Genomic DNA, 26,345 nt, shown 5'->3' with positions numbered 1-26,345 from the left:
AAAGTTCCATTTGTTTGTGTATTTGTTTTTCAAAGCGTTGCCGAAAGAAGCGCATGCGCGGTAAAGCCCCGCCCACACCTCTAAGAGTTGTTGACCGACTGAGCGCATGCGCTCCCCTGTGCCTGCAAGGCGATTGAACGGCATTTATTCAAAGAGGGGAAAGCGTTTGTTTTTAACAGAGGGAATGGAGATATTACAGTATCGGGGTAAGTCAGCAAACAGCAGTCTCCTTCCAGCAGCACTTTGTTTGGGGAAACTTGTCCGCAATCTGGCTCAGAGATCGTCATTGACTTTGGGGCAAGTTCAGGAGGGTTGCGAGTTGTTTGCAAGAGACAGAGTGAGGCAGGAAGTGATCCGGTAACATGGAGTGAGCGGCGGAAGGCAGAGGCATTTCTTGGGCTGCGTGTGCACTGCGTAAGTGAGACAAAAGGTGAAGAAGCTGCTGTTGAAATTCATGGCTGTTTTTATCCTCAAACCTGTAATGCTTGTTCCTGGTTTAGCTCCTATTTCACGCTGTTTGTTGTTATTGATAAGTGAATAGTGAAAACAGAGCCGGACTGTTGGCATTTATTGCAAGGGGGATGGAATATAAACGTCAGTTGTTGGTGAGACCTCACCTGGAGTATTGGATACAGTTGTGGTCTCCTTCGCTCATGAGGGATATATACGTGCATTGGATGCAGTTCAGGCAAGGTTCGTTCGGTTGCTTCCTGCGATGAATAGGTTGCGCTTTGAGGAAAAGGTTGAGCAGGTTGTGTTACACTCATTGGAGTTTGTAATAATCAGAGCTAATCTTATTGCAAAGTGTAAAATTCTGAGGGGTCTTGACAGAGTAGATGCTGAGAAGATATCTCCCCTCGAGGGAATCAAGAACCACGCCGTACAGTTTCAGAATAAGGGGTCTCCCATTTTAGACGGAGGTAAGGAAGAATTTCTTCTCTCAAAGTGTCATTAATCTATGGAATTTTCTACCCTTGAGAGCAGTGGAGGCTGGATGATGAAATATATTCAAGGATGAGTTAATTTTTTTATCTACAAGGGAGTAATGGGTTTTTAGCCAGGCAGGATAATGGAGCTGAAGCCAAGATCAAATCAGACATGATTTTATTGAATGGTGGATCAGGCTGGAGAGGCTGAATGGCTGACTCCTGCTCCTAGTTCTTAGGTTATTAAATTATAATGCCAGATGGAAATAGAAACCTGACCTGCACAAATATCCCTGCTCCATCAGGTCGTCCCAACCTTGGAGCAGTGTAGATGTTGGCTTGTTTCTGGATGTCCAAAAATTGTTGTGAAACTGCCAAGACATCTCGTCAGCAGATGCTGAGAGCTGCAGTGGAATCAGACAGTGATATTCTTTGTATTTTTGGTTAGCATTTGTAATTAGTCATAATGATTATTAATTGAAATGTTACATTAATCTCTTTTCTAGCTTCCAACTCAACTGTTCGTGACTTACAAGACATAGTTTTCTTCCTTTCTGTCGTTGAAAAGTTCAAGGGAGCAGAATGAATGTGATGATTCCCAGGCACAAGGGAAAGTGCAGTCGGCTCCTTCCATCACAGACAAGGTACAGTACCACTCCCATAGGCCTTCAGTTCATGGCATTGTCACAAGAAGCAGATGTAGTCAAAGTTTCACTGATCCTAAGTTTAGAGACACATTTCCAATTCAGCAATCAAACAAATCAGAAGAGACAGACATTGTATCCAATCCATTCCAAATCAATACTGCTGAAAGTTAGGTAAAGTTCAAAAGCAGAACCCACTATCAGATTAAAAGGCACTCTGTCAGTCTCACAAGAGGGTGCATCCTGGAGACAGTGAATCTCACCCTCACATGCCTGAAACTGATGTTGACAAAATAAAAATAAACACATTCATATAATGTAAACAGACAGGCACAAAGTGAAATTCACATTTACAAATTATTAAAAAGTTTAAGTCAAGATTAAAACATTCAGCCACAGAAAGGAAACTGACAGATACAGAGAAGAAAATAAAACCCCTCACAGGCAAGAGGCTGTCCGATAGAGAATAAAACCAGAGTCACCTAACAGAGACAGACAGTTACCAGTAACAGACATGGACACATTGCAGAGACAGAGAAGTACAAAGGAAAATCTCTTCTTCAATAACAGAAATTGAAATCTAGGAATAACACACATCCTCATGTAATAGACATTGATAACTGCGTACAAAGAAAATATGCTCATACACCTATCAGGAACTGTAAGCTGCATATTAAAACGTACAGTTACAGAGCAGAAATCGACTGATTCAGAGAAAGGCCCCATGTCACAGAATAAACCCACAATATCATACCTTAGGGTTTAACCTATCATACAGGTGCAGCTTAAAACTGACACTCACATACCAGAAGACAACTGGTGCAAGTAACACTCAAGTAACAGAAACTGATAGGTACAGATCAAAAACCACAATCATATCCCAGAAAATAACAGGTAAAGAATAAAACAACAGTCAGATATCAGAATCTGTCAGAGAGTGAAATAAATCCACTTTTATTTTCCATAAACTGACAGGTACAGACTAAAAACTACATTCATTTACTATCAATGGACAGGTACAGATTTAATCCCTCATTCACTTAACAGAAGCAAACAGATATAGGGTAAAGCATGTTCTCAAATTCCAAAGATTGAAAGATCCAGAATAAACTCACATTCACATATCAGCAACTGACAGGGAAAGAGTAAATTCTTACCACATTTCGGAAAGTAACAGGTACAGAATAAATGCCACCCTCACATATGAGAAACTGGCAGAAACAGATTGTAAAAAGACTCACATAGGAGAAACCAAGAGGTACACATTAAAATCTACATTCACATATCAGAAATTAGGAGATACAGTATAACTGCCACATTTATCTACCAGAGACTGACAGACACAGAGTGAAATCCATAATGAACTGCAAGAAGTTAACAGAGATTGGAAGCCTCTCATCCATAACAGACACTGACAGGTACAAAGTAAACCTGACAATTGCACTTCAGACACTGATAGATACAGAACAACACACACATAATTAAGAACATTCATATACCAGATACTGACAGATACAGGCTAAAACTCACACACAGAAAAAAAACTGACAGGTTCAGAATAAAATTGGCAGTCACATTTCAGAGAATGACAATGTACAAAGTAAACCTCACAGCCAGTGTCAGAAACTGGCATGTACAGATTAAAAATCACATTCACATCCGAGAGCGTGGAGAGATGTGGTGTAAAATCCACACTGAAACTCTTACTCTAATACCAGACAGGGACAGGTTCAAGGCCTCAGCTACACATTAGACATTTAAGGTCACAGGTTAAACCTTAAATTGGCATACTAGACAATCAAAGATAAAGTGTGAACCCCCACTCATATACACAAGAATGTAATATTGTGTCAAATCCACAATCACATACCATATACTGATGGGAACAAAGTACAAGGCAGATACACATACACCAGAAGCTGAAAGGTACTGAATAAGACGTTTCTCACATAAAACAAACTGACAGGTACAGATAAAGCCACATTCAAAAACTGAAACTGACAGAGGTAAATTGTAGACCAGGGAGTGAGATATACAGTGAAACTTACACCCGCCAAGACTGGTGTGGGAGAAGTGAGGATCGCTTCGTCGGGCACTGGTACCAGTACTAGGGAAACTGGAGGCTGTACCGTTTGGACAGTCTACACCTGAAACAAGCTGGGACCAGTGTTCGAGAAAACCATATAACTAGGGATGTAGAGAGGTACTTGATCTAAACAAAGGGGTAGAGGCATCAAGCTTTAGTAGATGTAACAAATCAAGGGGTAGAGTCAAGGCAGGAGAACACAATAGTTATATGGGAAATGAAGGGCAGGAAGGGGCAGAGAGAAATAACCTAAGAGCAGACCAACAGTCAACACTAGATGTGACAAAGATAACAAAAAGATAACACCAAAGGCTCTTTATGTGAATGCATGTAGAATTCATAACAAAGTAGAGGAACTGATAGCACACGTTGAAGTAAATAAATATGATCTAATAGTCATTATGGAGACATGGCTGCAGGATAACAAGGATTAGGTCCTCAATATTGAGGGATATGTACCATTCAAGAAGAATAGGAAGCGAGGTAAAGGTGGATGTTTGGCACTGTTAATCAAGGATCGTATTGGTGCAATTGTTAGACATGACCTTGGTTCAGGAGATCAGGATGTAGAATCGGTTTGAGTGGAGATGAGGACTAGTCAGGGAAAGAGGCACTAGTCAGAACAGTCTACAGGCCCCCAGACAGTAATCACAATTTAGGATGAAGGATACAAGAATATTTATTGGGTGCTTGTGATAATGAGATGGAAAGAATCACAGGTGTTTTTAAACAACACAGTGGCGCAGTGGTTAGCACCGCAGCCTCACAGCTCCAGCGACCCAGGTCCAATTCTGGGTACTGCCTGTGTGGAGTTTACAAGTTCTCCCTGTGACTCTGTGGGTTTTCGCCGGGTGCTCCAGTTTCCTCCCACAGCCAAAGGCTTGCAGGTTGATAGGTAAATTGGCTATTATAAATTGCCCTGAGTTTCGGTAGGTGGTAGGAGAATTGAGGAAAGGTGGGGATGGGTTAGGAATATGGGATTAATGTAGGATTAGTCTAAATGGGTGGTTGATGGTTGGCACAGACTCGATGGACTGAAGGGCCTGTTTCAGTGCTGTATGTCTGAAGTAAATAATTATAAACTGGAAAGAATGAGATTGGTAATAGAAGCCTGTATGAGGAGTTCATAGAGTGCTTTCGAGATAGTTTCTTCCAGCAGCATGTTCTAGAACTTGCTCGATTTGGCATTGTGCAATTTGACAGGATTAATTAATGACCTCAGAGTAAATGCACCTCTTGGTAGCAATGATCACAATATGATTGAAGTTTGCATCCAGTTTGAAAGTGAGAGGAGTGGGTCTAAGACTAATATTTTAAGCTTAAATAAGGACAACTATGTGGGCATGAAAGCTGAGCTAGCTGAAGTGAACTGGGATCAATTGATCAATTGAGAAGCAGTGGCAGACATTTAAGTGGATATTTCAGAATACTTTAAATAAGTAAAGACTGTAAAGAATAATTCCAAGGGGAGGATCCTCCATCCATGGTTGATTAAAGAAGTTAAGGAAGGCATCAACCTGAATGAAAAGACATACAATTGTGCAAAGATGAGTGGTAGGTCAGATGATTGAGTCATTCTGTGCCATTCTATATATTCTGACCAAAGTTTAATCAGGAGCAAAGGAATTAGAGCATGGGAGTAAGCTAGCTAGAAATGTAATAACGGATAGCAAGGGTTTCTGCAGGCATTTGAAAAGGAAAAGTGTAAGTAAAGTGAGTGTTGGTCCTCGAGAGAATGAAAATTGAAAGTTCAAGTTTGGTAATAAGGAAATGGCAGAAGTAATGAACAAAAAAATTGCTTCTCAAACCTGTAATGCTTGTTCCTGGTTTAGCTCTGGTTTCACGCTGTTTGTTGTTATTGAAAAGTGAATAGTGAAAACAGAGCCAGACTTTTGGCATTACCTGCAAGGGGGCTGGAATATAAATTTAGGAAAGTTTTGCTACAAATTTGCAGGGTGTTGGTGAGACCTTACCTGGAGTAGTGGATACAGTTGTGGTCTCCTTCGTGCATTGGATGCAGTTCAGGCAAGATTCGTTCGGTTGGTTCCTGAGATGAAGAGGCTGTCTTATGAGCAAAAGGTTGAGCAGTTTGTGTTACAAACATTGGAATTAGTAATAATCAGAGCTAATCTTATTGAAAAATGTAAGATTCTGAGGGGTCTTGACAGAGTTGATGCTGAGAAGATATCTCCCCTCCTGAGGGAATCAAGAACCACGTCGCACAGTTTCAGAATAAGGGGTCTACCATGTTAGACAGAGGTAAGGAAGAATTTCTTCTCTCAAAGTGTCATTAATCGATGGAATTCTCTGCACCAGAGAGTAGTGGAGGCTGGATTATGGAATATATTCAAGGATGAGTTAAACTTTTGATCTACAAGGGAGGAATGGGCTTTTGGCCAGGCAGGATAATGGAAATGAAGCCAAGATCAAATCAGACATGATTTTATTGAATGGTGGATCAGGCTGGAGAGGCTGAATGGCTGACTCCTGCTCCTAGTTCTTAGGTTATTACATTATAATGCCAGATCTAAATAGAAACCTGACCTGCACAAATATCCCTGCTCCATCAGATCGTTCCAATCTTGGAGCAGTGTAGATGTTGGCTTGTTTCTGGATGTCCCAAAATTGCTGTGAAACTGCCAGGACACCTCGTCAGCAGATGCTGAGAGCTGCAGTGGAATCAGACAGTGATATTCTTTGTATTTTTGGTTCGCCTTTGTGATTAGTCATAAATATTATTAATTGAAATGTTACATTAATCTCTTTTCCAGCTTCCACCTCAACTGATCGTGACTTACAAGACATAGTTTTCTTCCTTACTGTCGGTGAATAGTTCAAGGGAGCAGAATGAATGTGATGATTCCCAGGCACAAGGGCAAGTGCAGTCGGCTCCTTCCATCACAGACAAGGTACAGTACCACTCCCATAGGCCTTCAGTTCATGGCATTGTCACAAGAAGCAGATGTAGTCAAACTCTCACTGATCCTAAGTTTAGAGACACATTTCCAATTCAGCAATCAAACAAATCAGAAGAGACAGACATTGTATCCAATCCATTCCAAATCAATACTGCTGAAAGTTAGGTAAAGTTCAAAAGCAGAACCCACTATCAGATTAAAAGGCACTCTGTCAATTTCACAAGAGGGACGCATTCTGGAGACAGTGAATCTCACCCTCACATACCTGAAACTGATGTTTAGTTGGTTAGTTAGAGATACAGCACTGAAACGGGCCCTTCGGCCCACAGAGTCTGTGCCGACCATCAACCACACATTTATACTAATCCTACAGTAATTCCAACCACATCCCTACCTGTCACTATATTTCCCTACCACCGACCGATACCAGGGACAATTTATAATGGTCAATTTACTTATCAACCTGCAAGTCTTTGGCATGTGGGAGGAAACCGGAGCACCCGGAGAAAACCCACGCAGACACAGGGAGAAGTTGCAAACTCCACTCAGACAGTACCCAGAATTGAACCCGGGTTGCTGGAGCTGTGAGGCTGCGGTGCTAACCACATTCAGATAATGTACACAGACAGACACAGAGTGAAATTCACATTTACAAATTATTAAAGAGTTTAAGTAAAGATTAAAACCTCCAGCCATTGAAGGGAAACTGACAGCTACAGAGAAGAAAATAAAACCACTCACAGGTAAGAGACTGTCAGATAGAGAATCACACCAGAGTCACTTAACAGAGACAGACAGTTACCATGTAGAACCCATGGACACATTGCAGAGACTGAGATGTTCAAAGGAAAAGCAATTCTTCAATGCTAGAAATTGAAAGATAGGAACAACACACATCCTCATGTAGTCGACGTTGATCGCTGCAGAAAAAAAGAAAATGTGCTCACACACCTATCAGGAACTGTAAGTTGCAGATTAAAACTTACAGTTACAGAGCTGAAATCGACAGATTCAGAAAAAGGCCCCATGTCACACACTAGAGTTTGAAAGATACAGAATAAACCCACACTTTCATACCTTAACTTTACGGGTCCAGCTTAAAACTGACACTCACATACCAGAAGACGGCGCAGTGGTTAGCACCGCAGCCTCACAGCTCCAGCGACCCGCGTTCAATTTTGGGTACTGCCTGTGTGGAGTTTGCAAGTTCTTCCTGTGTCTGCGTGGGTTTCCTCCGGGTGCTCCGGTTTCCTCCCACATGCCAAAGACTTGCAGGTTGATAGGTAATTTGGCCATGATAAATTGCCCCTAGTATAGGTCGGTGGTAGGGAAATATAGGGACAGGTGGGGATGTGGTAGGAATATGGAATTAGTGTAGGATTAGTATAAATGGGTGGTTGATGGTTGGTGGGCCGAAGGGCCTGTTTCAGTGCGGTATATCTAAATCTAAATCGAAATCTAAAAAGACAACTGGTGCAAAGTAAAACTCACTCAAGTAATAGAAACTGACAGATACAGATCAAAAACTACAATCATATCCCAGAAAATAACAAACATTAAAAGATCTAGAATAAACCCACATTCACAAACCAGCAACTGACAGAGAAAGATTAAAACCTTCTCACAATTCAGACAGTAACAGGTACTGAATAAATGCCACCCTCACATAAGAGAAACTGGCAGAAACAGATTTTAGCCCAGACTCTCATAGGAGAAACCAACAGGTACACATTAATATCTACATTCACATATCAGAAATTAGGAGATACAGTATAAATGCTGCACTTAACTACCAGAGACTGACAGACACAGAGTGAAATCCATAATGAATTGCAAGAAGTTAACAGTTAGAGAGTGACAGTCTCTCATCCACAACAGACACTGACAGGTACAAAGTAAAACTGACAATTGCACTCCAGACACTGATAGATACAGAGCAACACAAACATAATTAAGAAGATTCATATATCAGACACTGACAGATACAGGCTAAAACTCACACAGACAGAATATAAACTGACAAGTTCAGAATAAAATTGTCAGTCACATATCAGAGAAAGACAATGTACAAAGTAAACCTCACAGCCAAATGTCAGAAACTGGCATGTATAGATTAAAACTCACATTCACATCCGAGAGAATGTAGAGATGTAAATTCCACACTCAAATAACAGACGGAAACCCTTACTCTTGTAGCAGACAGTGACAGAGACAGGTTAAAAACCACAGCTACACATGAGACATTTAAGGGCGCAGGTTAAACCTTAAATTGGCTACTAGACAATCAAAGATAAAGTATGAACTCCCACTCATATGCCAAGAATGTAATATTAACTGTCAAATCCACACTCACATACACTATACTGATGGGGACAAATTACAAGCCAGAACACACACACAACTGAAGCTGAAAGGTACTGAATAAGACGTTTCTAACATAAAACAAACTGACAGGTGCAGATAAAGCCACACTCAAAATCCGAAAATGAAAGAGGTAAATTGTAGACTGGGGATTGAGAGATATACAGTGAAACTTACACCCGCCAAGACTGGTGTGGGAGAAGTCAGGTTCAGTTTGTGGGGCACTGGCACCAGTACTAGGGAAAGTGGAGGCTGTACCGTTCGGACAGTCTATACCTGAACCAAGCTGGGACCAGTGTTCGAGCAAACCGTATAACTAGGGATGTAGAGAGGCACTTGATCTAAACAAAGGGGTAGAGGAACAAGCTTTAGCAGATGTAACAAATCAAGGGATAATGTCAAGGCAGGAAAACACAATAATAATATGGGAAATGAAGGCCAGAGAATGGCAGGAAAGGACAAAGAGAAAAAAAACTAAGAACAGACCAACAGGCAACACTAGATGTTACAAGGATAACAAAAAGATAAAACTAAAGGCTCTGCATGTGAATGCATGTTGAATTCATAACAAAGTAGAGAAACTGATAGCACATGTTGAAGGAAATAAATATGATCTAATAGCCATTATGGAGACATGGCTGCAGGATGACAAGGATTGTGTCCTCAATATTGAGGGGTGTGTAACATTCAAGAAGAATAGGAAGCTAGGTAAAGTTGAAGGGGTGGCACTGTTAATCAAGATTGGCATTCGTGCAATAGTTAGACATGACCTTGGTTCAGGAGATCAGGATGGAGAATCGGTTTGGGTGGAGTTGAGGAATAGTCGGGGGAAAAGGCACTATTGGGTGTAGTCTACAGGCCCACAGACAGTAATCACAATGTAGGATGAAGTCTACAAGAATAACTAATGGGTGCTTGTGATAAAGGGATGGGAATAATCATGGGTGATTTTAATCAACATATAAACTGGAAAAAATCAGATTGATAATAGAAGCCTGTATGAGGAGTTCATAGAATGCTTTCAAAATAGTTTCTTTGAGTAGTATCTTCTAGAACCATCCAGTGAGCAGGTTATATTAAACTTGGTATTGTGTAATTTGACAGGATTAATTAATGACCTCAGAGTATATGCACCTCTTGGTAGCAATGATCACAATATGATTGAAGTTTACATCCAGTTTGAAAATGAGAGGAGTGGATCTAAGACTAGTATTTTAAACTTAAATAAGGGCAGCTATGTGGGCATGAGAGCAGAGCTAGCTGAAGGGAACTGGGTTACTGGGCCAGGAGATAGTTCAATAGAGAAGCAGTGGCAGACATTTAAGTGGATATTTCAGAATACTCAAATTAGTCATTGGGGACTCCATAGTTAGGGGAACAGATAGGAGGTTCTGTGGGAACGAGAGAGACTCACGGTTGGTGTGTTGCCTCCCAGGTGCCAGGGTTCGTGATGTCTCGGATCGTGTTTTTGGGATCCTTAAGGGGGAGGGGGAGCAGCCCCAAGTCATGGTCCACATAGGCACCAATGACATAGGTAGGAAGAGAGATGGGGATTTAAGACAGAAATTCAGGGAGCTAGGGTGGAAGCTTAGAGCGAGAACAACCAGAGTTGTTATCTTTGGGTTGTTGCCCGTGCCACGTTTTAGCGAAGCGAGGAATAGGGAGAGAGAAGAGTTGAACACGTGGCTGCAGGGATGGTGCAGGAGGGAGGATTTTGGTTTCCTGGATAATTGGGGCTCTTTCTGGGGTAGGTGGGACCTCTACAAACAGGATGGTCTTCATCTGAACCAAAGCGGTACCAATATCCTGGGGGGGAGATTTGCTAGTGCTCTTCGGGGGGGTTTAAACTAATTCAGCAGGGGAATGGGAACCTAAATTGTAGTGCCAGTGTACAGGATGTTGAGAGTAGTGAGGTCAGGGATAAGGTTACAAGGACGCAAGAGGGCACTGGCAAGCAAGAACTTGGTTTAAAGTGTGTCTACTTCAATGCCAGGAGCATCCGGAATAAGGTGGGTGAGCTTGCAGCATGGGTTGGTACCTGGGATCTCGATGTAGTGGCCATTTCGGAGACATGGGTAGAGCAGGGGCAGGAATGGATGTTGCAGGTTCCGGGATTTAGATGTTTCAGTAAGAACAGAGAAGATGGTAAAAGGGGTGGGGGGGGGTGGGGTGGGGGGGGGGGAGGGTGGGTGTGGCATTGTTAATCAAGGAGAGTATTAATAGGTTAATAGGGCTGTTAAGAAGGCATATGGTGTGTTAGCTTTTATTAGTAGGGGGATCGAGTTTCGGAGCCACGAGGTCAGGCTGCAGCTGTACAAAACTCTGGTGAGACCGCACCTGGAGTATTGCGTGCAGTTCTGGTCACCGCATTATAGGAAGGATGTGGAAGCTTTGGAAAGGGTGCAGAGGAGATTTACTAGGATGTTGCCTGGTATGGAGGGAAGGTCTTACGAGGAAAGGCTGAGGGACTTCAGGTTGTTTTCGTTGGAGAGAAGGAGGAGGAGAGGTGACTGAATAGAGACATATAAGATAATCAGAGGGTTAGATAGGGTGGATAGTGAGAGTCTTTTTCCTCAGATTGTGATGGCAAACACGAGGGGACATAGCTTCAAGTTGAGGGGTGATAGATATAGGACAGATGTGAGAGGTAGTTTCTTTACTCAGAGAGTAGTAAGGGCGTGGAACGCCCTGCCTGCAGCAGTAGTAGACTCGCCAACTTTAAGGGCATTTAAGTGGTCATTGGATAGATATATGGATGAAAATGGAATAGTGTAGGTCAGATGGTTTCACAGGTCGGCGCAACATCGAGGGCCGAAGGGCCTGTACTGCGCTGTAATGTTCTAATTCTAATAAGCAAATCCCTACCATAAAGAAAAATTCCAAGGGGAGGATCCCCAAACCATGGTTGATTAAAGAAGTTAAGGAAGGCATCAACCTGAATGAAAAAGCATATAATTGTGCAAAGATGAGTGGCAGGTCAGATGATTGGTCATAATATATAGAATGGCAGAGAATGACTAAAAGGTTAATCAGTAGAAAAATAAATTAGAGCATGAGTCTAAGCTAGTGAGAAATCTAAAAACAGATAGCAAGAGTTTCCACAGGTATTAGAAAAGGAAAAGTGCAAGTAAATTGAGTGTGGGTCCTCTAGAGAATGAAAATTAGGAGTTAAAGGTTGAGAATAAGGAAATGACAGAAGAAATGTACATTAAAAAATGCTTCTATCTTCACTGTAGCAAATACAAAAAACATTCCCATCATAGCTGTAAATCAGGAGGTGGATGGAAGAGAGGAACTTGTTGAAATTACAATCACCAGGGAAGTGGTACTGAATAAACTGATGGAGCAACGGACTGACAAGTCCACAGATCCCGATGGGCTTCATCCTAGGAGTTTCAAAATGGTGGCTACGGAAGTAATAGATTTGGTGGTGTTAATTTTTCAAAATTCGTAAGATTCTGGAAAGGTGACATCAGACTGGAAAGTAGAAAATATAATCCCTCTATTTGAGAAGGTATGGAGGCAGAGAAAGGGTAACTACAGTAATATAAAAGCAAAATACTACAGATGCTGGAAATTTGAAACAAAACAAAAAGTGCTGGAAATACTCAGCAGGTCTGGCAGCATCTGTGGAGAGAGATGCAGAGTTAACATTAACTATAGGCCAGTTAGCTTGACCCCTGTCATGAGGAAGGTGGTAGAATTGATCAATGAGGAGGCTATAGCTGGGCATTTTGAGAAACATAAGGTCATCAGGAATAGTCAGCATGGTTTTGTGAAGGGGAAATCATGTTTAACCTATTTATTGAAGTTCCTTGAAGGACTAACATGCACTGTGGATAAAGAGGAACCCGGTTGACATACAGTACTTGGATTTCCAGAAGGCATTTGACAAGGTGCCACATAAAAGGTTATTGTGCAAAGTAGGAGATCATGGGTAACATATTGGCATGGATAGAAGATTGACTGGCTGGCAGAACACAGAGAATGCAGAAATGGGTCCTTTTCTGGTTGGCAGGATGTGATGTGTGCTGGGCACTCAACTTTTTACAACTTATATCAATAACTTAAATAAGGGGAGCGATGACATGGCAGCTAAATTTGCAGATGAAACAAAGATAGGTAGGAATGTATGTTGTGAAGAGGACATAACGAAGTTGAAGACTGATTTCGATAGGTTGAGTGAGTGGGCAGGAATCTGGCAGATGATGTACAATGTGAGAAAATGGGAAGTTGTTCACTTTGTCAGGAAGATTTAAAAATATTTCAGTGCTGAGCGACTGCAGAATTCTGGAGAGGGATCTAGGTATTCTAGTGCATGAGTCAAAAAAGTTAGTGTGCAGTTACAGCAAGACAGAGGAAGGGAAATGGAATGTTATCCAGTATTACGAGAGGAATTGAAAATGAAAATAAGCCTGTTGTACTTCAGTTATACAGGGAATTGGTGAGACCACATCTAGATTACTGTGTGCAGTTTTGGTCTCCTTATTTAATAAAGGAAGTAAATGTGTTGGAGACGGTTCATAAGATGTTTACTTCAGAGAAGTGAGTGTGACAGCTAACCGGAATAAAAAGACACGAACTCATAGACCAGAGAATGAGAGTTACTGAGTAAAATCCACATTTACTTATTGGTAATTGCCATTTTCAGAATTATAAAACTTTCCCAACTTCCCATTGCAGCAACTGACATGCACAGAGTAAAACAAACAGTTATTTAGCAGAAATTAACAAGTGCACTTGTAAATGTACACTCACAGAATAGAAACTGTCAGTTCAAGGCAGAAGCAGATTCACACAGATCAAATTGAATGTTACAATGTGAACTTCTTATTTAAATACCAGAACCTGATGGGCACACAGTAAATCTTACAATAGCATACCAGACGCAGACAGACTGAGAAACGACATTATCACACAGCAGAATCTTACAAGTAAAGAGGAAAATCTATAGTAGCATATCAGGGACTGAGAGGTAAAGAGTAATTCAAGCAGTACCATAAACCAACAAGTGCAGAATAATGGCCATACAAAGAAGTGTGATGCTGATAGGTACAGGAAAAATGTGAAGCTCACCACAGATGCACAGAAACAGAATAAAGCACATACACATAAAGTAACTGAGGTACATAGCAAAATCCACATTTACATGTCAGAAACAGACACGGAGAGGAAAACACACACTCACAAATTGCACACAGATAAATACAGAGTAATAGCCACATTCACATTACAGAGACTGGTAGATGTAGGGTCAAACCCACAATCAATTACCACAATCATAAAGTTACAGAATCAATCAGATAATTGCACTGCAGGAACTGACAACATGCTGGGTAAAACCCTCATTTGCATATCAGAACTGAAAGGTTAAATATTGATCCCACATTCACTTGCCAGAAAATGTACATGTCCATGTACAGTGTAAATGAAAATGGAAAATTCTGGAAATACTCTGCAAGTCTGGCAGCACCTGTGGAGAGAGAAATTCAGTTCACATTTCAGGTCAATGACCTTTGATCTGGACAGACCTTTCTGATGAAATGTCATTGACCTGAAAGGCTAATTCTGTTTCTGTCTCCACAGATGCTGGCAGTCCTGCTGTGTATTTACAGAATTTTCTGCTTTTATTTCCAAATTCCAGCATTAACAGTATTTTGCTTTGTATTAGGTGCAGTTTAAAGATCTTACTTCAATACCAGTAATTGACAAGTACGAAGGAATACTCATATTCACGTAACAGAAAGTGAGCGATTCAAACCAAAACCACCGTTCAATTCATCAGTAAATGACAGGTACAGAAAACAATCCACTCACATCAGAAGCTGGCAGGTAGAGTGAAAAGTGCACATGCACATATCAGTAAGTGACAGAGAAAAAAACAAAATAGTCACATTCCACATTCTGAGATAAAGAATGAATCCCTCACACACATACCATACAAGGAGGGACAGATATTTGGACAGATCTAGGTGTGTAAGAGCTCCTTCATTGTTCCTTAAATATAAACAAACAGATCCTGTCTTTCAGAGTGGCAGATGCAGAATAAGTTCTAAACTCAGACTGTACCATTGATGAACAGCTACAGAATGAATGTCATTCATAAAATTGGTGTTAGGCAGGAGGTTCCAGAATTTGGGCTGAGTGATGATGAAGGAATGGTGTTATATTTTGAAGTCAGGAAATTGTGCAAACTAGAGATGAAATTGCAGGTGGTAATGTTCTCATAAGCTTGCTGCCCAGTTCCAGTCAGTAGCAGATGTCATGGGTTTGGAAGGTGCTGTTGTACGGTACTTCCTCAGGTTAATGCAGTACATCTTTTAGATGGGACACACTGTGCACTGGTGGTGGAGGGAGTAAATACATAACCTGGTGAATGGTAAGATAATCAAGCCTGCTGATTTGTCCTGGATGGTATCAAGCTTCTTCAGTGTTTTTAGAGCTTCACTCATCCAAGCAAGTGGAGAGTAATCCATCAGAATTCTGACTTGTGGCTTGTAGGTGGTGGAAAGACTTTGGGAAGTTAGGACATGAGTTGCTCATCACAGAATTCCCCGTCTCTGACCAGCCCTTGAAGCCATAGAAGTAATATGGCAGAAAAAAGAGTAAATCCTATAGTCATTTCCCATAAAGCAACATGCACATAAGAATGGGCATGTGCAAACAAGATACTGACATGCCTTGGACACAAGCTGCAATCACTAATCATAGGCTCGTGGAGACAGAATAAAACCACAATCACATACCAGTAACTGAGAGGTACATAGTAAAATTCACATTCACATGTCAGGAACAGAAAGGAAAGAAAAACACTTGCTGGCAAATCCAATACAGACAGACACAGAGTAAGAGCCACATTCACATTCCAGAGACTGACAGATCAAGAGTAAACACTCCAATTAATTACAAGTAACAAACAGCAACAGAATAGAATACATACTTGCATTTTGGTATCTGACAGGTACCCAGAATAAAATACACATTCACGTATCAGAAACTGACAAGTGAAGAGTAAAAGTCACAGTAATATGTCACAAACTGACAGATGCAGGGTGATCTCACATTCACTTGCCAGATTATAAAAGGTAATGAAAAAAATCTTTCTTCCAGACCTGAAACTGACAGGCACAGAATAAAGGAGTGACTTACATTGCAGTAAGTGACCAGAATGAGGAAAATCCATATTCACATGTCCGAAACTGACAGCTGAAGAGTAAAATCTGAAGTAACATCACACTCTGACAGATATGGATTGATGTCACAATCACTTGCCAGCAACTAGCAGGTACAGAGTAAAGATCTTTATTCCATACCAGAAACTGACAGGTACAAAGAGGGATGAGGTCATGCAACATGAACTTCGGAAGGTCGGTAGCAGATTAAAGAAAAGGGGTCCACAAAGGTTGTAATCGCTGGATTACCCCCGCTGCCACGTGCAGTTGAGTATAGGAATAGGAGGATAGAGCAGATGAATGTGTGGCTGAAGAGATAGTGCAGGAGGGAGGGCTTTAATTTCCTGGATCACTGGGTCTGTTTCTGGCCAAGGTGGGAATTGTACAAGTTGGACAGATTGCACCTGAACTGGATCGGGACCAACATCCTTGCTGGGAGGTTTGCAGGTGCTTTTGGGGGCGGGGGGGGGGGGGGTGGGTGGTGGTTGTAAACTAATTTGGCAAGGGGGTGGGATACAGAGGGGACGTGCAGTAAGGGTTGATGTACAGTCAAATATAGAAGAGAAACTGAGTCAGTCTGGAAGGCAGAGAAAATGCAGACCTGTTAAGACAAAAGCTAACAATGCAAGGCTGGATTGCATCTATTTTAACGCAAGGAATCTTACTAGTAAGGCAGATGAATTGAGGCCATTTATTAGCACATGGAAATATGATATTATTGGAATCACAGAGACATGGTTGAGGGAAGGGCAGGACTGGCAGCTCAATATTCCAGGGTATAGAAACTTCAGGCATGACAAGGGAGCGTACAAAATAGGAGGTGGCAGTGCACTGTTGATCAAGGAGTCAATTACTGTATAAGGAGGGATGATATCTTAGAAGATTCCTCAAATGAGGCCATATGGGTAGATTCTTTTTTTTTCTTTTGGGCCTCCTTATCTCGAGAGACAATGGATACGCGCCTGGAGGTGGTCAGTGGTTTGTGAAGCAGCGCCTGGAGTGGCTATAAAGGCCAATTCTAGAGTGACAGGCTCTTCCACAGGTGCTGCAGAGAAATTTGTTTGTCGGGGCTGTTACACAGTTGGCTCTCCCCTTGCGCCTCCGTCTTTTTTCCTGCCAACTACTAAGTCTCTTCGACTCGCCACATTTTAGCCCCGTCTTTATGGCTGCCCGCCAGCTCTGGCGAACGCTGGCAACTGACTCCCACGACTTGTGATCAATGTCACAGGACTTCATGTCGCATTTGCAGACGTCTTTAAAGCGGAGACATGGACAGCTGGTGGGTCTGAAACCAGTGGCAAGCTCGCTGTACAATGTGTCTTTGGGGATCCTGCCATCTTCCATGCGGCTCACATGGCCAAGCCATCTCAAGCGCCGCTGACTCAGTAGTGTGTATAAGCTGGGGATGTTGGCCGCCGAGGACTTCTGTGTTGGAGATACGGTCCTGCCACCTGATGCCAAGTATTCTCCGGAGGCAGCCAAGATGGAATGAATTGAGATGTCGCTCTTGGCTGGCATACGTTGTCCAGGCCTCGCTGCCATAGAGCAAGGTACTGAGGACACAGGCCTGATACACTCGGACTTTTGTGTTCCGTGTCAGTGCGCCATTTTCCCACACTCTCTTGGCCAGTCTGGACATTGCAGTGGAAGCCTTTCCCATGCGCTTGTTGATTTCTGCATCTAGAGACAGGTTACTGGTGATAGTTGAGCCTAGGTAGGTGAACTCTTGAGCCACTTCCAAAGCGTGGTCGCCAATATTGATGGATGGAGCATTTCTGACATCCTGCCCCATGATGTTTGTTTTCTTATGGGTAGAACATAAATACCAAAAGGGGGGCAATCACTTGGTTGGGAGTGTACTACAGGCCTCCAAACAGTCAGTGAGAGATAGAAGAGCAGATATGTAGGCAAATCTCAGATAGTTGTAAAAATAATAGGGTAATAATTGTAGGGGATTTCAACTTACCCAATATCAACTGGGATTGTCTTCGTGCTAACGGCTTAAAGGAGGCAGAATTCTGAAGGTGCATACAGGAGATCTTTTTGAGCCAGCAGGTAGAAAGTCCTAGAAAAGAAGGAGCCGTGCTCGACCTAATCCTAGGGAGTGAAGCCGGACAAGTGGTAGGAGTGTCAGTGGGGGAGCATTTCGGGGATAGTGGCCATAACTCTGTAATATTTAAGATAGTTATGGAAAAGGACAAAGAGGGACCAGAAATAAATGTACTCAATTTGGGGAAGACCGATTTCAATATGATAAAACAGGATCTGGCCAAAGTGGACTGCGAGAAGCTACTTATAGGAAAGTCTACATCAGACTAGTGGGATTCATTCAAAAAGGAAATAATGAGAATTCAGGGCCAACATGTTCCCAGAAAGGTGAAGTGTAGGACCAACAAATCCAGGGAACCCTGGATGTCAAGGGATATAGAGGATTGGTTAAGGGGTAAAAAAAGAGGCTTAGGGCAGAAAACAGCAGAGGCCCAGAGGAGTATAGAAAATGTCGGGGAGTGGGGGTGGGGGGAGGTGGTACTTAAAAAAATATATAAGAATAATAAGCAGAGTGAGTAGGTGACTTGAAAAAAAAATGGTGTCTAACAAACTTGATTGAATTTTATGAGGAGGTGACTAGATGTGTAGATGAGGGTAAGGCAGTTGATGTTGTCTACATGGACTTCAGTAAGGCTTTAGATAATGTCCCGGATGGGAGATTGGTTAAAAAGGTAAGAGCCCATGGGATCCAGGGCAATTTGGCAAATTGAATTCAGAATTGGCTTCGTGGCAGGAAACAGAGGGTGATGGTCGAGCGTTGTTTTTGTGAGTTGAAGTTTGTGACCAGTGGTGTACCACAGCAATCGGTGCTGGGACCATTGCTGTTTGTCGTGTACATGAATGATTTAGACGTGAATGTAGTAGATATGATCAGTAAGTTCACAGATGACATGAAGATTGGTGTCAGAAATGGTGAGGAGGAAAGCCTTAGATTACAGGATGATATAGATGGGCTGGTAAGATGGGTGGAGCAGTGGCAAATGGAATTTAATCCAGAGAAGTGCGAAAATGTGAGGTGATGCATTTTGGGAGGCCTAACAAGGCAAGAGAATATAGAATGAATGGCCAGATCCTAAGATGTACAGAGGGTCTGAGGGACCTTGGTGTACTTGTCCATAGATCACTGAAGGCAGAAGCACGGGGAGATAAGGTGGTTAGGAAGGCATATGGGATACTTGTCTTTATTAGCTGAGGCATAGAATATAAGAGCAGGGAGGTTATGAGGGAGCTGAATGAAATGCTAGTTAGGCCACAGCTGGAGTACTGTGTACAGTTCTGGTCAACTCACCAAAGGAAGGATGTGATTGCAATGGAGAGCGTGCAGAGGAGATTTACCAGGATGTTTCCTGGGCTGTGGCATTTCAGTTATGAAGAGAGACTGGATAGGCTAGGGTTGTTTTCCTTGGAGCAGAGAAGGCTGAGGGGGGAACTGATTGAGGTATACAAAATTACACGGGACATTGATAGTACAGATCGGAAGAAAACATTCCCTCAGTGGAGGGATCAACAACCAGGGGAGATAGATTTAAGTAATGGGCAGCAGGTTTAGAGGGGACTTGAGGTGAAAATATTTCACGCAGAGTGTGGTTGGAATCTGGAACCCACTACCTGAAGGGCTGGTAGAGGCAGGACCCCTCATAGCATTTGAGAAGGATTTAGATGAACACGTGAAACGTCATAGCATACAAGACTATGGGTCAAGTGCTGGAAAATGTGATTCGAATAGATTCATGCTTGATGGGAGGCAGAGACACAATGGGCCAAAGGGCCTGTTTCTGTGCTGTATAACTCTATGACAAATGTAAAGGAATGCCAACATTCAGATAGCAGAAATTCACAGATCCAAAGCAAATCCACCATACAGTTCAGCAGAAAGTGACAGGACAGAAAAAACACACACTCACATACCAGAAATTGGCATACAGAATAAAATTCACACGCCCGTATCAGAAACGAACTTGCACAGATGTAAATCCACAATCATACAGCAGAGAATGAGATGTATGACTAAACCCAGCTTCTGACACTTGAGGCTAACGTACACAGAGTGAAAACAATGCTCATGTCTCATACCAGAAACGGCCAGATATAGATCACAACCCACACTCACATATCAGAACGGGCAGGTACCTTGTAAAATATCTCTTAATGAACCACTGACAGGGAGACGATACAGTCCACATTCGTTCATCAGAAACTTACAGATACAGATAATAAACAGTACTTACATACAACAGATTGAAAGAAACAGGTTAAAACCCATCCTTATATGTAGACATCTGATTGGTACAGAACACAGTTGAGGGCTCCAAACCAGAGACTGACATGTCGAGTGAAAACAACGCTGGTGTGTCATCAATTAACATGTGCTGTATAAAGCTACACAAAAATGCCACTTACTAACAGGTACAGAGACAAAATCAAACAACCTTTCATACCAGAAACTGACAGGTGCAGATTAAAATCCAAATTCACAATTCAGAAATTAACAGTTAAACAGAAAGTCGCAGACTCCAAAAGAGGAGATGAACAGATACATAACAAAACCCACACTCACAGAACAAAACCCATCATCACCCATTTAGAAACTGAATGTTACGGAGAAAAATAAAACAGAATCACCTATTGAAGATTGAAATTATTGAATGAAATGACCAAATCATTGACCATAGATTGACCGATACGGAGTAAAAGCCACAGGTAAATATCACATACTGATGGGCACAGAATGAATCCCACACTCACATGCCCTGCAGGGAAGGACAAATATTTCATGACCCAGAATGTCCATGCATTTCCTCCTGCCATATTCCGTATATATGACCAAATAGATTCTTTTGTTAACAACTCAAAACGTCATCCCTGCCAGTGTTATCATATTATATTTGATCAATTCTTTCCACTCCACAATCCTCCATATTTTTTCAGACCTGTCTTTTCTGAATATTTGACACCAGTAATAATAAGTTCCCTTGCCTCGCCTAGTTTCAGCCAGAAATATGTAATGGTCACGATCTCAATCTTTCGTAATGATAACAAGAAATGCTGTATAAATCTGTCATTGATAGATTCTTGTTAACCAAAGCTATTAAGAGATAAGGGGCAAAGGCAGGATATATGGTATAAGTTAGATCACAGATCAGCCCTGATCTCATTGAATGCAGGAACAGGATTGTGGGGTTGAATTGCCTCCTCCTCTTCCAGTATCCCCTGTGAAGTATCCTTCTTTCTCTTTTACTCACCCTGTCAGTCTATGTCTCTCTGTTTCTCTCTTTCTGTCTCTCTCTCTGTCTCTATCGGACAGTGTAGAGTGAGATTCACTCTGTATCCACCCCATGATGTTCCTGCCCTGGGAGTGTGTGATGGGACAGTTTAGAGGGGAATTTACTCTGTGTCAAACCCAACATTGTGCTTAGCTTGGAAATGTTTAATGGGACAGTGTAGCTGGAGATTTACTCTGTATCCCTGGAATTTAGAAGGTTATGGGGTGATTAGATGAATGTTTTCAAGATAATAAGGGAAACTGATAGGGTGGACTGAGAGTAAATATTCCCACTGGCTGCTGAGTCAGAAACTTGGGGCATAGTCTGAAAATATAAACAGTGGCCACTTTGACTTCATCCCATCGTGTCGTATGTACATTCTCACATATAGCAGGTATAGCAGCACATATATAACAGGATAGCAGGTATAACTGTAGTCATAGTATTCAGCTGAAAATTGTTCAGTTACATTGTTATTTCAGTCCATATTTACAGTACACACGGTACCTTACTGTTGTAATCAAGTCATATAGTATCTATTCATCCCACTGGGTCAAATGTCACTGGCTCAACATTCTCACCAAATACTAAAGCATTCCACAATACAAGACTCTCAATTTCAACACAAGTTTCCTTTTCTGAGTCTCGCTGGTCTGTTCTGATTCTCTGAGGGATCACAGATGCTTATCCTCCTCATGAGCAGTCATCCTAATCCCGTGTGCCTGTCCTGCTCCCAAACCCGGCATCGACTTCCATTAAGGCAAGTGATACAGGAGCATCTCAGTGACTGAGGAAGGTGAGTCTTGAGGCTGAGCCGGGCACAGTGAGTGAGCCGGGTTAATCCGACACTCCAGGGAATGTTCAAACTGAACTGTACTCTGTATCTAACCCGTGCTGTACCTTCTCTGAGATTGTTCGATGGGGTAGTGCAGACAAGGAGACTCTGATAGGGTAGACAGAGAGTAACTATTCCCACTGGCTGCGGAGTCAGGAATTTGTGGGCATAGTCTAAAAATCTAAACGTAGTCTCAAAACCTTTCAGGAGTGAAATGAAGAAACAGTTCAACACAGCAGGTGTGGTATCAGTTTGGAACTCTCTTCCACAATCAGCAATTGATGCTGAGATACTTGTAACTTTTTAAATCTGAGATTGAATAATTTTTGTTAACCAAAGGTATGAAGAGATAAAGGGCAAAGGTGGGATATATAGTGTTAGTTAGATCACAGTTCAGCCCTGATCTCACTGAATGCTGGAACAGGGTCGAGGGGTTAAATTGCCTCCTCATCTTCCTATGTCTGATGTTAAATCTCCTTTTTTCACTCTCAGTCACCCTGTCAGTCTGTTTATCTCTGTTTCTCTCTTCCTGTCTCTCTCTCTCTGTCTGTTTTGGACAGTGTAGAGTGAGATTCACTCTGTATCCACCCCATAATGTTCCTGTCCTGGGAGTGTTGGATTGGACAGTGTAGAAGGAGCATTACTCTGTATCTAATCCATGCTATACCTGTCTGGGGAATGTTGATGGGAGAGTGGAAACAGAGAGGTCTGGGACCAGTGTCCTCATGGGGAGGACTTAATGGTGCCTCCTAATTGACCAGTTCGCAATATTAGTGCTCCAGAGATGAAAGGGGCTGTGGCTGAGTGGATACGACATTGGCTGAGAGAGTGGACAATGGTTGTTTCAGACTGGAGGGAGGTATACAGTGGAGGTTTATATTAGGACCACTGATCTTTTTGATATATACTAATGACTTGGACTTGTGTTTACAGGGCATAACTCCAATGTTTGTGTCATCTGCAATGTAATAAACAGGGAAGGGACTAGTAGCAGTCTTCAGGAGGATAGAGTCATCCACCCAATCCAGTCCCCTCGGGACCTGAGATGTTTCACTCAGATCACCTCTCATTCTTCTAAACTCCAGTGGGTATAGAGACCCAACCTGTTCAACCTTTCCTCATAAGATAACCCCTTCATCCCAGGAATCAGCCCAGTGAACCTTCTCTGAACTACTTCGAATGCAATTATATAATTTCTTCAGTAAGGAGACCAAAAGTGTCCACAATCCTGCAGACGTCGTCTAACTTATGCCCTGTACAGCTGTAACAACACTTCCCTACTTTTATATTCTGTTCACCTTGCAATAAACAACAACATTCCATTTGCTTTCCTTATCACTCGCTGCAGCTACACGGTAACATTTTGTGATTCATGTACCAGGACACCCAGATCCCTCTGTACCGTACAGTTCTGCAGTCTCTCTCCATTTCAATAATATACTGATTTTTATTCTTCCTGCTAAAGTGGACAAGCTCACATTTTCCCACATTATACTCCATCTGCCAACTTTTTGCTCACTCACTTAACCTATGGAAATCTCTTTGTAGACACTTTATGTCCTCTTGACAGCTTACTATCCAACCTATCATTGGACAGACACAGGGCAGGTTAACTTCAATGCTGAGAAATGTGAAGTGATGCATTTTGGAAGGAAGACGAGTGATATAAACTAAATGGTACAATGTTAGAATGGGTGACTGGACAGAGAGATCTGGGATTTCATCAATGTTACCTGTTCTACCCAAAAGCTCAATTTGGCGCTTGGAATCTGTGAGTTGAATTTAGTTTAGAGATGCAGCACTGAAACAGGCCCTTCGGCCCACCAAGTCTGTGCCGACCATCAACCACCCATTTATACTAATCCTACACTAATTCCATATTCCGACCACATCCCCTCCTGTCTCTATATTTTCCTTACCACCTACCTATACTAGGGGCAATTTCTAATGGCCAATTTACCTATCAACCTGCAAGTCTTTGGCATGTGGGAGGAAACTGGAGCCCCCAGAGGAAACCCACGCAGACACAGGGAGAACTTGCAAACTCCACACAGGCAGTACCCGGAATTGAACCCGGATCGCTGGAGCTGTGAGGCTGCGGTGCTAACCACTGCGCCACTGTGCCGCCCAATTTAGCTTCATCCTGAAAAGTGTTAGCAAACGTGTTGGGAAATGTGTCAAAAGCTGTTTCCATTCAGACATTCCTGCATTGTGGAAGTGCGAGCTATCTTTGCAGAGACAGGAAATCGAGTTGTTTGAATGGACCTGCAGGTTTTGGTTGATGCAATAAGGTGAGAATTTGAATTGTGTCCCTTCCAGATACACAGAATCGAAGGTATTTACACAACACCACATGAAGTAGTTTACCAATGTCTGACAAACTTCAAAGACTTCAAACACATGGAAGAAGAAGAGAAGGGAACAATATACAAAACCTGAGTCAGTCAGACAACAGCAGTAGGAAAATGAATCTCTTTTTATGGGTTTTAATTTGAAGGCCTGAGCTGATGATTGAAAAAGTAGGAGTTCAAATCCCACGCTGGGCTGTTGTGAATTTGAATTTTGTTTTTTCTAAAAATAAACATAAATCTGGAATTAAAAAACCTCTAGGATGGAATGATTCACTCCTGTCTACTAGTGCAAAGCCCGTGTGTGTCTCAGTTTTGCTGTATTTATTCACGATTTAAGATGATGTGGTAGAATGCAACATACCCAAGTTTACCAATGACACAAAAATAGGCAGCATTGTAAGCAGTGTAGCTGGAAGCATCAAATTACAAAGAGATATTAATATCTTAAATAAATGGGCAAAACTGTGGTAGTTAGATTTCAATGGCAGTAAAAAAAGTCTAGAACAGAGTACTTTATAAATGGTGAAAAGATAGAAACACTGGAGGTCCAAAGAGACTTGAGGGGTTTGTGTCCATTTGAGTGCAGTGTAGATTTACCAGAATGATAACTGGACTCCAAGGGTTAAATTACGAGGTGATATTACACAAACTAGGGATTTATTCCCTGGAATTTAGGAGGATCATGGTGATTTGATCAAAGTTGTTGAGATATTAAGGGGAACTGATGGGGTAGTTTGCGAGAAACTATTTTGGCAGCTTTGGAATATAGGAACAGGATTAGGCCATTCAGCCCATAGAGCCTGCTCCGCCATTCAATACTATCATGGCTGATCATCCACTTCAATGTGATTTTCCCAGACTATCCTCATACCCTTTATGTCATTGGTATTTAGAAATCTGTCAATCTCTGCTTTAAACATACTCAATGACTGAGCTTCCACAGCCCTCTGGGGTAGAGAATTCTGAAGATTCACAACTCTCTGAGTAATGAAATTTCTCCTCATCTCTGTCCCAAGTGGCTTCCGCCTTATTTTGAAATTGTGTCCCCTGGTTCTAGACTCCTCAACCAGGAGAAACATCTTACCTACATCTACCCTGTCTATCTGTAATGTTACCCCAGGGTCCCCACACAGCCTGTCTCCCCGTCCCCCTGCTTCTAAAGTGTCTCAGGGTCTCCTGGCACTTTCTATCTCTCTGCTACTGTCTCTATCCCTCACTATCTCTCTGTTCTCTCTCCATTTCTATCTCTCCCTATCTCTCTGTTACTCTACCTCTGTTCCTCTCTCTCTGTCTGTCACTCGCTCCCACCATGTTGGTTATCATTGGGGGTCGAGTTAAATCACAGACAAAATAAACACTTCACCTGTCTGCCCCGAAATAAATAGCAAAATTTGTAGCTATTTTATGTCTGTATTCAGACAATATAGACAGGAGTGTATATTATATGATGGGATGCTGCAAATCGATTTACACTAGTACTGTCGGAAAAACAACTTAAAAAGAATTATTCACAAGTCTAGTCCGACTTAATGACAGATATGACCCGATAAGGTAATAAATGCCAAAAGTCTGGAGTTTTTTGGAGTACGTTAAGCTTTACTCTGTCTGGCTTTCAGAAATTAAACATTACACATGCACTGCAAGATTAAAGATTATACATAGGTTAGGTTACATAGAATTTTGGAAGGACAAACAAGGCTAGGGAATATCCAATGAATGGTAGGACCATAAGAAGTACAG

At 42.0% G+C, this 26,345-nt stretch overlaps 1 long non-coding RNA gene across 1 annotated transcript; it reads left to right on the top strand.

Annotated features, from left to right (window-relative positions):
• The first annotated feature begins 123 nt into the window (after positions 1–123).
• LOC137356471 (uncharacterized) lies at positions 124–24,753 on the top strand. Its single transcript, XR_010971079.1, has 3 exons — positions 124–206; positions 1,433–1,570; positions 24,574–24,753. It is a non-coding gene; the product is annotated as an uncharacterized lncRNA (long non-coding RNA).
• Positions 24,754–26,345: the final 1,592 nt, after the last annotated feature.

Source organism: Heterodontus francisci, chromosome 45 (genome assembly GCF_036365525.1).
Source record: "Heterodontus francisci isolate sHetFra1 chromosome 45, sHetFra1.hap1, whole genome shotgun sequence".
NCBI lineage: Eukaryota > Metazoa > Chordata > Chondrichthyes > Heterodontiformes > Heterodontidae > Heterodontus > Heterodontus francisci.
The sequence above is the reverse complement of the archived record's forward strand: the minus strand, read 5'-3'. Positions and strand labels throughout refer to the sequence as shown.